Here is a 13,746-nt window from a genome sequence, read left to right as displayed (position 1 = left end):
AAATCGGGGAGGGAGGGGGGAGGACAACTTCCGCCTTAGGTGATCGTGAATGGTCCCGTAGTCTTCTGGTGGCACGTGTCCCAGAAGACTACAGGGAGGGAAGGGTGAGGACAACTTCCGCCTTAGGTGATTGTGAATGGTCCCGTAGTCTTCTGGTGGCACGTGTCCCAGAAGACTATGGGGGGGGTGAGGACAACTTCCGCCTTAGGCGATCATGAATGGTCCCATAGTCTTCTGGTGGCACGTGTCCCAAAAGACTATGGGGGGGGGGGGGGGTGAGGACAACTTCCGCCTTAGGTTATCGTGAATGGTCCCGTAGTCTTCTGGTGGCACGTGTCCCAAAAGACTATGGGGGGGGGTGAGGACAACTTCCGTCTTAGGCGATCGTGAATGGTCCCGTAGTCTTCTGGTGGCACGTTTCCCAGAAGACTACGGGGAGGGAGGACAACTTCCGCCTTAGGCGATCGTGAATGGTCCCATAGTCTTCTGGTGGCACGTGTCCCAGAAGACTATGGGGGGAGTGAGGACATCTTCCGTCTTAGGCAATCATGAATGGTCCCGTAGTCTTCTGGTGGCACGTGTCTCAGAAGACTACAGGGAGGGAGGGCAACTTCCCCCTTAGGCGATCGTGAATGGTCCCGTAGTCTTCTGGTGGCATGTGTCCCAGAAGACTATGGGGGGGGTGAGGACAAGTTCCGCCTTAGGCGATCGTGAATGGTCCCGTAGTCTTCTGGTGGCACGTGTCCCAGAAGACTATGGGGGGGGGGGTGAGGACAACTTCCGCCTTAGGCGATCATGAATGGTCCCGTAGTCTTCTGGTGGCACGTGTCCCAAAAGACTATGGGGGGGGGGGGTGAGGACAAGTTCTGCCTTAGGTGATCGTGAATGGTCCCGTAGTCTTCTGGTGGCACGTGTCCCAAAAGACTATGGGGGGGGGGGGTGAGGACAACTTCCGTCTTAGGCGATCGTGAATGGTCCCGTAGTCTTCTAATGGCACGTTTCCCAGAAGACTATGGGGAGGGAGGACAACTTCCGCCATAGACGATCGTGAATGGTCCCATAGTCTTCTGGTGGCTCGTGTCCCAGAAGACTATGGGGGGAGTGAGGACATCTTCCGTCTTAGGCAATCATGAATGGTCCTGTAGACTTCTGGTGGCACGTGTCTCAGAAGACTACAGGGAGGGAGGAGGGAGGACAACTTCCCCCTTAGGCGATCGTGAATGGTCCCGTAGTCTTCTGGTGGCATGTGTCCCAGAAGACTATGGGGGGGGGGGGACAAGTTCCACCTTAGGCGATCGTGAATGGTCCCGTAGTTTTCGGTGGCACGTGTCTCAGAAGACTACAGGGAGGGAGGGGGGAGGGACAACTTCCGCCTTAGGCGATCGTGAATGGTCCCGTAGTCTTCTGGTGGCATGTGTCCCAGAAGACTATGGGGGGGGGGGGGGTGAGGACAAGTTCCGCCTTAGGCAATCGTGAATGGTCCGTAGTTCTCTGGTGGCACGTGTCCCAGAAGAGTATGGGGAAGGAGGGGAGAGGACAACTTCCTCCTTAGGCGATCATGAATGGTCCCGTAGTCTTCTGGTGGCATGTGTCTCAGAAGACTACAGGGAGGGAGGGGGGAGGACAACTTCCGCCTTAGGCGATCGTGAATGGTCCCGTAGTCTTCTGGTGGCATGTGTCCCAGAAGACTATGGGGGGGGGGGGGTGAGGACAAGTTCCGCCTTAGGCAATCGTGAATGGTCCCGTAGTTCTCTGGTGGCACGTGTCCCAGAAGAGTATGGGGAAGGAGGGGAGAGGACAACTTCCTCCTTAGGCGATCATGAATGGTCCCGTAGTCTTCTGGTGGCACGTGTCCCAGAAAACTATGGGGGGGGGGGGGGTGAGGACAAGTTCCGCCTTAGGCAATCGTGAATGGTCCCGTAGTTCTCTGGTGGCACGTGTCCCAGAAGAGTATGGGGAAGGAGGGGAGAGGACAACTTCCTCCTTAGGCGATCATGAATGGTCCCGTAGTCTTCTGGTGGCACGTGTCCCAGAAAACTATGGGGGGGGAAAGGTGAGGACAACTTCCGCTTTGCAGTCGCCTATGCGATTGCAGCGGATACCTGTCAGATTTGGGTATCCCCTCCCCCCCGCTCCCCAAAGGTGCCAATTCTTAATGGGGAGGGGGGGACAAAGCCTTAAAGCGGACCTTCCTCTTTTGAAAGAACTCCGCTTTAAAGCAGTTTTTTTTTCCATTAAAATCAAAAATAGGTTTTTACTTAAGCAGGCCATACATTGTACAATTTTCTTTCCTGCAACGACAACTGCTGTGTGCAATGATATTGCAGAGTGGTCCCTTACCTCCACTTTGGTAGTCCCCCACAGGGGCTGTAACTCTTCCTTTCTCTGGGTGCCTCCTTAGCAAGTTTAGTGCTATGGGGGCACCCGTGTGCGCACACTCTCGAGCCAGGCTGAGCGCCGGTATGGCATGCCCCCCACTTCCTCGTCACAGGAGTGTGATCAGCAGCAACAGGAGCCCTCAGTGTCTCCTGTGAGACCAAGACGAGAGCGGAGCAGTGCTGCAGAGGAGCCGGGTAAGTGTTTAGGATTTTGGGGGTCAGCACCCGCTGTCACTTTTCAAAAACAGCTTGGCTGTGTAGGGGCTCCGCCCACATAGCCATGTCATTCATTCACAGCAATCTGTGAATGAATGCACTGCAAGTCTCATCTACCACCGTGACACACAGCTTGTATTTCTCAATGACGTGCGAGGATACTGATCAGCGCCATTTTAGTTCAAGAATATGTCCACCCAACGTTTCCTGTTCTCTTTGTATTGCTTCCTCTGTGTAAAATCCCTGGTGTTCCTGAAAGTGCAGGAGTGGGTGGCCGTTTATAAACGTCCTCCCGCATTCCCTGCCTGTGCGCGCTCCCTGGGAGCACATGCACCGCGATCCGGTACAACGATCGCTGTATGGAACCTCTGTGTGAGGTCCCGATCATGTGATCACTGATTGGCCAATCAGTGATCACATGAATAGTAGTAAGCAAGATGTCACTTACTGATCACAGTTGCGCAATTGTTAAAGTGTGACAGCGCTGAAAGCTGAAAATTGGCCTGGGCAGGAAGGGGGTGAAAGTGTCCGGACTGGAAGTGGGTGAAAGTGTCCGGACTGGAAGGGGGGTGAAAGTGTCCGGACTGGAAGGGGGTGAAAGTGTCCGGACTGGAAGGGGGTGAAAGTGTCCGGACTGGAAGGGGGTGAAAGTGTCCGGACTGGAAGGGGGTGAAAGTGTCCGGACTGGAAGGGGGTGAAAGTGTCCGGACTGGAAGGGGGGGAAAGTGTCCGGACTGGAAGGGGGGGAAAGTGTCCGGACTGGAAGGGGGGAAAGTGTCCGGACTGGAAGGGGGGGAAAGTGTCCGGACTGGAAGGGGGGAAAGTGTCCGGACTGGAAGGGGGGGAAAGTGTCCGGACTGGAAGGGGGGGGGGGAAGTGTCCGGACTGGAAGGGGTGAAAGTGTCCGGACTGGAAGGGGGTGAAAGTGTCCGGACTGGAAGGGGGTGAAAGTGTCCGGACAGGAAGGGGGGAAAGTGTCCGGACTGGAAGGGGGGGAAAGTGTCCGGACTGGAAGGGGGGGGAAAGTGTCCGGACTGGAAGGGGGTGAAAGTGTCCGGACTGGAAGGGGGTGAAAGTGTCCGGACTGGAAGGGGGTGAAAGTGTCCGGACTGGAAGGGGTGAAAGTGTCCGGACTGGAAGGGGGGGAAAGTGTCCGGACTGGAAGGGGGTGAAAGTGTCCGGACTGGAAGGGGGTGAAAGTGTCCGGACTGGAAGGGGGTAAGAGTGTCCGGACTTGAAGTGGTTAAAGGAAATGATAACGGAAAGGCATGTGAAATAAGAACCAGCAATGACTGTACGGAGGGTATCATTATCACACTCGTCATTTTCTGACAGATATCCCTTGTTTCTGTGTTGGTTTGTAGCTTGCTAACATGACATAACCGTCCTCCATCGTCTATACGGCACCCACTTGTGCAGCTCTTATCAATAGCCGTGTTGTATAACACAGGCAGCTGCTGACGCTGACAGTTTCATAACCAGGTGAACAGATGAATTGGTGAACAACGCAGCAACAAAATCCCTGGAAAATAGCAGTTCCATTGACTGCAAATGTTACCTAACTGACATTTGTGGCAGCTTCAGGGACGTCGTCATACACGTACAATTTTTTTAACACTCGGGGAACCGCAGGCAACCGTAGAAGTGAATAGCTGCACACGGCCATAACCAGGTAAATGGCAATGCTTCCCTGCATCTGCTTGTACCCACGCATGCGTCACCTTCAGTTCCCTAGCATGGAAAGATGCCGGGATTATTATGCCTGCAGACATCCGTGTACATAGGCCTTGAACCCCTCGCCTACCGGGCACTTATACAGATATGCAAAGTTAGTAGAGACATCCCAACAGACTAAAGGATGGAATTAACCCCTTCCAGACCGGACACTTCTACCCCCTTCCTGCCCAGGCCAATTTTCAGCTTTCAGCGCTGTCACACTTTGAATGACAATTGCGCGGTCATGCAACATTGTACCCAAACAAAATTTGTATAATTGTTTTGAGACAGATAGAGCTTTCTTTTGGTGGTATTTATTCGCCACTGTTTTATTTTATTTTTTGCTAAACAAACTAAAAAAGACTGAAAATTTTGTAAGAAAAAGTTTTTCTTGGTTTCTGTTATAAAATTTTGTAAATAAGTAATTTTTCTCCTTCGCTGATGTGCGCTAATGAGGCTACACTGATGGGCACTGATAGGCTGCACTGATGGGCACTGATAGGCTGCTCTGATGGGCACTGATAGGCTGTACTGATGGGCACTGATAGGTGGCACTGATGAGGAGGCACTGGTAGGTGGCACTGATAGGCATTAACAGGCATCACTTGTGAGCGTTGACAGGTATCACTGATGAGCACTGACAGGCTGCACTGATTTGAATTGTTAGGTGGCACTGATGGGCACTGACTGGCACTAATAGGTGCCACTGATTGGCAGCACTGATATGCGACACTGCCTGGCACTGATAGGTGGCACCAGGGGCGGACTGACCATTTGGAAACTCAGGCACTGCCCGAGGGCCCGTGGTCAGTAGGGGGCCCGATGAGATGCCCCTGGTGCCTTTTTCATAGGCTTTTTTGAGTTTGGGCAAGGACACAGGGGCCCCATGATCCCCTATTGCCCGGGGCCCCATGAGTTGTCAGTCTGCCCCTGGGTGGCACTGACTGGTACTGATAGCTGGCACTGAAAGGCAGCTCTGATGGGCACTGATATGTGGCATTGATGGGCACTGACAGGTAGTGCTGATGCGGCTGCCCTGATCATTAATGCCCTGATGATCAGTGTAGATGTCCCCTCTGAGGAATGTTGATTACCGGCCCTCCTCTCCTCACACGCTCTCAGCATGAGGAGAGGACTGACGATAACCAGCATTTCCTTGTTTACATGCGATCCGTTGTGATTGGACACAGCTGATCACATGACAGAGCCTACGTCATCAGCTCTTTACTCTGATCGGTGATCCGTTGTGTCCCAGGGACACAGCGCACCACCGATTGCCGCAAACCCCCGGGGGCACGCATGCGCAGTTTGAGTGGGAGGACGTCATATGATGTCCTCCCAGAACGTGAGAACCGCCGCCCGTCCGTCATTTCCTTATATGGTGGGTGGGAGGCGGTTAAATTGTGGTAAAGGGAATTTTTTTGTAACCAGTTCCCACCAACGTGGCGCAAATATGCAGCCTCTTGTCAGGTGGGCTTTAACACCAAGTGGCTGCATATATCCACTAAGTGGTTAGCACGTCCACCTAGCATCACAGGGGTTGCCGGTTCAGTTCCTAACCACAGCACTACCTGCCTGGAGTTTGCATGTTCTCCCTGTGCCTGCGTGAGTTTCCTCCATGTACTCCAGTTTCCTCCCACGTTCCAAAGACATGCTGGTAGGTGAATTGGCTCCTGTCTAATTGGTCTCTACTATGTGTATGTATGAATGTGAGTTAGGGACCTTAGATTGTACGCCCCTTGAGGGTTAGGGACCTTAGATTGTACGCCCCTTGAGGGTTAGGGACCTTAGATTGTACGCCCCTTGAGGGTTAGGGACTGATGTGAATGTACAATATATATGTAAAGTGCTATACAAGTACCTGTAACAAACAAATAAATAAACACATTACTGTGCTGAGCGCGTGCTCCCACCACAGTAACTAATGGGTACCAGAAAGCTCCCAATGCATACTTGAAATTGGGAGCTTTCTGATCACGTGACCGCTGTAATTGCCAATCACAGCGGTCACATGATCGGAATGCCCACCTCCACCTCCCGGCATTTAGAACCACTTAATGGGTTGGGAGGCGTAGACGGGAAGGGTTTAAATAACATATCATAATTACCTGCTCTGTGCAATAGTTTTGCACAGAGCAGCCCAAATCCTTCTCTGCTAGGATCCCCCACCGACTCCCTTTGCTCCCCCCCCCCCCCACTGAGTGCCCCCATAGTAAACTGCTTGCTATGGGGGCACTCATGCGGGCTCAATCCCGAGCTGTCCTGTGTGTCCATTGACACACACAATGCAGCTCATCCCCGCCCCCGCCCTCTCTCCCTTCACAGGCTGTGATTGACAGCAGCAGGAGCGAATGAGGGGAGAGAGAGCCTCTGCTCTTGGGCACAGCACTGGATCAAGATTGGACTCCGGTAAGTTTGAGGGGGGCTACACACAGAAGGTTTTTTTTCACTAAATGCGGAGATTGGATTCAGGGAAAAAAACCTTTTCCCTTTAGAACCACCTTAAATCACTTCCATTTTTAAAGTAGAAATCTATTTAAAAAAAGACACCCTCTTACCTGAAGCCCTATAACTTTTTTTTCAAGGGTCTGACAACATCACAGGTCATCAGATTCTATGCATGAAGGTAAATAATCCTGTGCTTGGGTTTCTCCCCAGCCCCCCCCCCCCCGTCCTTATACTTATCTAAGTCCCATCGTTATACAGTGCTGTGCATGAGAGCAGCTCCCGGCTCTGTTCCTCCTCACAGGGCAGATCAATAGCCAATGGCTCCTGCTGATGTCAGTCACACTTTGTGACAAGGGAGCAGGTGGTGTGCCCCACTGGCTGTGTCTATGGACGCAGGCAACGGACTCAGGAGCGAGCCTGCACGAGTACACTGGCTGAAGAGGAGGAGCCAGGAGCGCCAGCGAGGGACCTGAGAGGAAGAGAATTGGGGCTGCTCTGTGCAAAACCATTACACAGAGCAGGTAAGTATGACATACTTGTTTTTTAGGAAAGCTGAAGCTTTACAAACACTTTAAGGTTAGGAAGGTGTAGTAACAGGAATCCTGTAGTCAGTTTCTTATTTTTTAAATATACTTGTGAACAGGATGGTAATAATGTTAGTAGCATGTTAAAATTATATTATGGGCAGCACAGTGGCTTAGTTTTTATCACTTAAGCCTGGCAGTACTGGGGTCGTTGGTTCAAATCCCAACCACGGCAACACCTGCCTGGAGTTTGCATGTTCTCCCTGTGCCTGCATGGGTTTCCTCCGGGTACTCCGGTTTCCTCCCACTCTCCAAAGACATGCTGATAGGTGAATTGGCTCCTGTCTAAATTGTCCCTAGTATGTGTATGTATGAATGTGAGTTAGGGACCTTAGATTGTACACCCCTTGAGGGTTAGGGACTGATGTGAATGTACAATATATATGTAAAGCGCTGCGTAAATTGACAGTGCTATAAAAGAGCTCTGAGGAAGAAGGGACCCCCCTCGAAACGCGTCAGTTGAACTTTGAGAGTCTCCCAGTTGATTCGCACTGGTCTTGCATTTCAGTGGTCCTTTTAGGATTTTATACGCCTGTTATACTGCTTTGTTTGTGATTATACATTGCATGTTAATAAAATCACAGCTTTTTATTGAGGTAGTGCGCAAGGTTGGTGCGCTTTCTTTCTGTTTTCACTCTGCAACTATCCATGACAGCAGTCAAATAAGCAAGGGTCCTGACAAACAGCCCGAGGGGTGACCACCACAGGGCTCTCCAAATGCAAAGGATGTGAAAGCATCAATGGAAAATATCATATACTCAGGTCTCCTCGGGACTCGGCTCAGATGGAATGGGCCTCAGTACTCCGGTGTATAGCTTGTAATTATACTGTGTGCGTATGTGGGGGCAGCCATGTTTATTCATTGCATATTCAGACTGTGGCTTCTACTTTGTAGTGTTGCAGTCTTAGTGTCCATGTACACATCTTCATTTACAGTCGTTTACAGGCATTTCGAGTTTACAGTCTTTTTTTGAACGCAGAAAACTTGCGTTCAGCAGTCGATTTTATCAGCGTTTCAAACGCAAACCACTTGTAAATGTGGCTAAAGGCGGCAAATCACGTTTATAAGCGTTTGCTTTTGATAATTTTTTTTAACTCTTCCAGTTCCCGATGCTGTCCAGAGCCTTTTTTCACCATGAAAAATGCATGCAAAGCATTTTCAAGGTACTCAGATGGACAAAACACTGAACACAGGATGTTCCTATGGAGCTTGTCACACATTGTAATGACCAATTCACACCTCAGACCTCTCCCACCCTTGGAAACAAAAGATATGTTAATGAACATTCACACCTCAAATTCCTCATGAAGACCTCCTGCCAGGTGACCTTAATGACTCCCTCCACCAGATACCTTTCCCACCCTTGGAAACAAAAGATATGTTAATGACCATTCATACCTCAGACCTCTCCCACCCTTGGAAACAAAAGATATGTTAATGACCATTCACACCTCAAACCTCTCCCACCCTTGGAAAAAAAGGATATGTTAATGAATAGTCACACCTCAAATTCCTCATTAAGACCTCCTGCCAGGTGACCTTAATGACTCCCTCCACCAGATACCTTTCCCACCCTTGGAAACAAAAGATATGTTAATGACCATTCATACCTCAGACCTCTCCCACCCTTGGAAACAAAAGATATATTAATGACCATTCACACCTCAAACCTCTCCCACCCTTGGAAAAAAAGGATATGTTAATGAATAGTCACACCTCAAATTCCTCATTAAGACCCCTGCCAGGTGACCTTAATGACTCCCTCCACCAGACACCTTTCCCACCCTTGGAAAAAAAGATATGTTAATGACCATTCACACCTCAGACCTCTCCCACCCTTGGAAAAAAAGATATGTTAATGACCATTCACACCTCAGACCTCTCCCACCCTTGGAAACAAAAGATATGTTAATGACCATTCACACCTCAGACCTCTCCCACCCTTGTAAACAAGATATGTTAATGACCATTCACACCTCAGACCTCTCCCACCCTTGTAAACAAGATATGTTAATGACCATTCACACCTCAGACCTCTCCCACCCTTGGAAACAAAAGATATGTTAATGACCATTCACACCTCAGACCTCTTCCACCCTTTGAAACAAAAGATATGTTAATGACCATTCACACCTCAAATTCCTCATGAAGACCCCCTGCCAGGTGACCTTAATGACTCCCTCCACCAGACACCTTTCCCACCCTTGGAAACAAAAGAAATGTTAATGAGCAACTCACACCTAAGCTAATCTCAACACATACTGCTGTCTCTGCTTCTACTCTCTGTATTTCTCTGAAACAGTCTGAAATAGTTAATAATTTACCACTTTTCAGTGCATTCTGGGCATTTGGGATGTTCTCCTGTGCTTATCTTTAAAAAAAAAGCTTCTAAACGCAAACGCACATAAACACGTTATGCAAACGCGGCTAACCTACATTTTTCAGCAGTCAGTTTCCATCGTTCAGAAGTGTCCCTTACATCAAATATTTTTTTCAGATAAACATTATAATAATAACCTACGCGCAGGGGCGGACTTACAACTCATGGGCCCCCCCGGGCAGTAGGGGATCACGGGGCCCCTGTGTCCTTGCCCAAACTCACAAAACCTTATGAAAAAGGTACCAGGGGCATCTCATGGGGCCCCCTACTGACCCTGGGCCCTCGGGCAGTGCCCGAGTTTCCAAATGGTCAGTCCACCCCTGCCTACGTGTGATATCTACTGAAACTATATCCTGTGTGACTTTAAATAAAGACTTGCATTCTGATCATATTAAAAAGTGCTCCCTGTAAATAAAGCCGCACATCTAATATAACTGTGTACCAGGCCCGCTAGTGCCATGCGTTTAATTAGACTCGGGAACTAAAGAAATCTTACCTCTTTTGATGGTGCTCTCACTCTGAAGTCTACCAAGATGTAAAAAGATTCTGTCATCTAAATAAAAGTCTAAAGTGCAGACCCCTGGAGGTACACATACCTGCAGCCGACTGCCAAGCTGTCCTACAACATCCGAATGGTGGGCAAAGCTCTAAGAAGCTAAGCTCTGTCACATTCTGATCGTGTCAAAGCTTACCTCTTCCTGCCAGGAATTTATTCTGGAAAGAACAGCGGGAGTTAAATATAATACATTAATTAGACTTACCTCTGTGCTGTCTTTTCCAAAATCCAACTTTCCTAAAACTGGAGAACTGGAACCTTCTAAAATCACACGTATCATTTCCATCACTACTGGGTTTGCAGTATCTACTCATCAGCTAAGGTCTGGGGTGTGGTGATAGATCGCGGACCGAAGGATCCTGGGGAGCTGGCCAGGGGTTTCTGGTAAAGCTCAGCTTTCGACAAAAAACAAAAGAGAGGGAGGCGGGAGAGCCCCTATAGTAATAATGGTGTGATCCTCCTGTGCTCCTAGCTAAAGTACCTCCTAACCCAGCAATGGGCAAACTACGGCCCGCGGGCCGTATACGGCCCGGCGGACCTTTTAATCCGGCCCGCGGAGCGTGGCAAACATCGGCTGTCAGGATGTGTGTAGGCGGGGCAGCGTGAGGAACGTGAGGGGAGCTAGGCTCCTCTCACAGTCCGCCCTGAAGACCGGAACGGCGCGGGAACACGGCGAGAGGAACGCGCGGAGCAAAGGTAAGTGAATTGACACGGGGGGGACTTGGCTTACTACTTGGGGGGGAATAGTACTGTGGGGGATGAAATACTATATGAGGGATGAATTAATATGGGGGATGAATTAATATGGGGAATGAATTACTATAGGGGGGATGAATTACTATATGGGGGATGAATTACTATGGGGGATGAATTACTATATGGGGGATGAATTACTATGGGGGATGAATTACTATAGGGGGGATGAATTACTATAGGGGGGATGAATTACTATATGGGGGATGAATTACTATGGGGGATGAATTACTATATGGGGGATGAATTACTATGGGGGATGAATTACTATATGGGGGATGAATTACTATGGGGGATGAATTACTATGGGGGATGAATTACTATATGGGGGATGAATTTCTATGGGGGATGAATTTCTATGGGGGATGAATTACTATATGGGGGATGAATTACTATGGGGGATGAATTACTATATGGGGGATGAATTACTATGGGGGATGAATTACTATATGGGGGATGAATTACTATGGGGGATGAATTACTATATGGGGGATGTATTACTATGGGGGATGAATTACTATGGGGGATGAATTACTATATGGGGGATTAATTACTATGCTTACTATGGGGGAATATTACTATACTTACTATGGATGACACATACACATCATTCATCTACTCTTGGTCGGGCCCCGGGTCCAATATATGAACTCATTGCGGCCCTCAAGTCAAAAAGTTTGCCCACCCCTGTCCTAACCTTTGGGAGCTGCTAACACCTAATCCATATACCATGTGACAAGTGTAAATCAGAAATGCAATGGTGCAGCGCTGACGTAATAATAAAATTAAATTATAAACAATAAATGTGAAAATAAACCTGAACCTTATCCTCAGTGGGATCTTTATTGGTTGGCACGCACATCCACCTTATCACCTGCACATTTGGAAAAGTCATTGGATCACTTGGCGTTTATACACCTTTGAACTTTTTACATACGTGTTTCCTATTTATTTAGTGTTTTATTATACATTTTTTTCTGATGCTTTTTTTATTTTTTTGTGCGTTTTTTTCATATCTTGCATTTTTGGGCACATTTTTGGAGTTTGGATTTATAAAAATATTTTTTATTTTTATGTTTTGTTTTTTTATATACGGTTGTGTTCAAAATAATAGCAGTGTGTTGAAAAAAGTGAATAAAGCTGAAAATCCTTCTGATAGCTTTTATTTCCATCCACACAAATGCATTGGGAACACGACACATTCTATTCCTAATCAAAACATGAAGGAAAATAGATCAAATTTGTGTTGTTCCTCTAAAAAAATGGAAGAAAAGTGAATATTAGACGGTTCAAAAAAATAGCAGTGTTTGTATTCTTCTTTACAAACTCAAACATTCACTATATAAACTGAGAAATGTTTGAAGATTTTGCTTTCCTTTGAATGACTTCATGAATATTTGGTTGTAGTCGCACTGTTTCTGAGAACTGCTGTACATCTGTGTTGCATGGAGTCCCCCAACTTCTGGCCCCTGTGATCAGGTATTCCAGCCCAGGATGATTGGACCACATTCCACAGTTCTTCTCTATTTCTTGGTTTTTCCTCAGAAATGGCATTTTTGATGTCACCCCACAAGTTTTCTATTGGATGAAGATCCGGGGATTGGGCTGGCCACTCCGTAACGTCAATCTTGTTGGTCTGGAACCAAGATGTTGCACGTTTACTGGTGTGTTTGAGGTCGTTGTCTTGTTGGAACCCCCATTTCAAGGGCATTTCCTCTTCAGCATAAGGCAGCATGACCTCTTCAAGTATTCTGATGTATTCAAACTGATCCATGATCCCTGGTATGCGATAAATAGGCCCAACACCGTAGTATGAGAAACATCCCCATATCATGATGCTTGCACCACCATGCTTCACGGTCTTCACAGTGTACTGTGGCTTGAATTCAGTGTTTGGGGGTCGTCTGACAAACTGTCTCTGGCCACTAGACCCAAAAAGAACAATCTTACTTCCATCAGTCCACAAAATGTTGCGCCATTTCTCTTTAGGCCAGTCAATGTGCTCTTTGGCAGATTGTAACCTCTTCAGCACACGTCTTTTTTTCAACAGTGGGACTTTGCGGGGACTTCTTGCAGATAGCTTGGCTTCACATAGGCACACAATGGCAACTGTTACTTGTGGTAACAGTTTGAGGAAGGCCATTTTCTGGTCCAGCATGACTGGGCCCCTGTGTACAAAACCAGCTCCATAAGGACATGGATTGACAATTTTGTGTTCAATATTAGTTTATTGAAAAAAAAATTTTTTATTTCAATATACAAAATATCAGAAGTTACAGGACATCCCCAATCTGAGGAAAGGGAAGCATAACAATAAGGTAAACTAGATACCAACTGGTAGTGCAAAAAGAATTCGGAACATGAAAAACATAAAATAAGAAACACTATTATTATTACTACGAGTTTATATAGCGCCAAAGGGTTTGCTCAGCGCTGTACAATAGGGGGGACAATACATGGCACAGTACAACAACAACAAACAATGTACGAGGGGTAAGAGGGCCCTACTCTTACGAGCTTACAATCTAGGAGGGAGGGGGTAAAGGTACAGTAGGAAGTGGCTGAGGGGGATGAAGTGGTGGGAGGAATGAGGGAGGATGGCCGTTAGGTGAGGGTGGGGTAGGCTTCCCTGAAGAGATGGGTTTTGAGGGAGCGCCTGAATGTGAATAGGGAAGGCGACAGTCTGATGGATTGGGGCAGTGAGTTCCAGAGGA

At 48.1% G+C, this 13,746-nt stretch overlaps 1 long non-coding RNA gene across 1 annotated transcript in view; it reads left to right on the top strand.

Annotated features, from left to right (window-relative positions):
* Positions 1–4,123: 4,123 nt before the first annotated feature.
* LOC149437120 (uncharacterized) overlaps positions 4,124–13,746 on the top strand; it is a 38,551-nt gene continuing 28,928 nt past the window's right edge. Inside the window, exon 1 of the long non-coding RNA XR_016308179.1 lies at positions 4,124–4,266. This is a non-coding gene — a long non-coding RNA (uncharacterized LOC149437120). The remainder of the gene's footprint in view (positions 4,267–13,746) is intronic.

This window comes from Staurois parvus, unplaced genomic scaffold (genome assembly GCF_062004578.1).
Source record: "Staurois parvus isolate SC_StPar_1 unplaced genomic scaffold, SC_StPar_1.0 ptg001311l, whole genome shotgun sequence".
In the NCBI taxonomy this organism is placed as follows: Eukaryota; Metazoa; Chordata; class Amphibia; order Anura; family Ranidae; genus Staurois; species Staurois parvus.
Note: the sequence above shows the minus strand (reverse complement) of the source record. Positions and strands in the feature narration are given on the sequence as shown.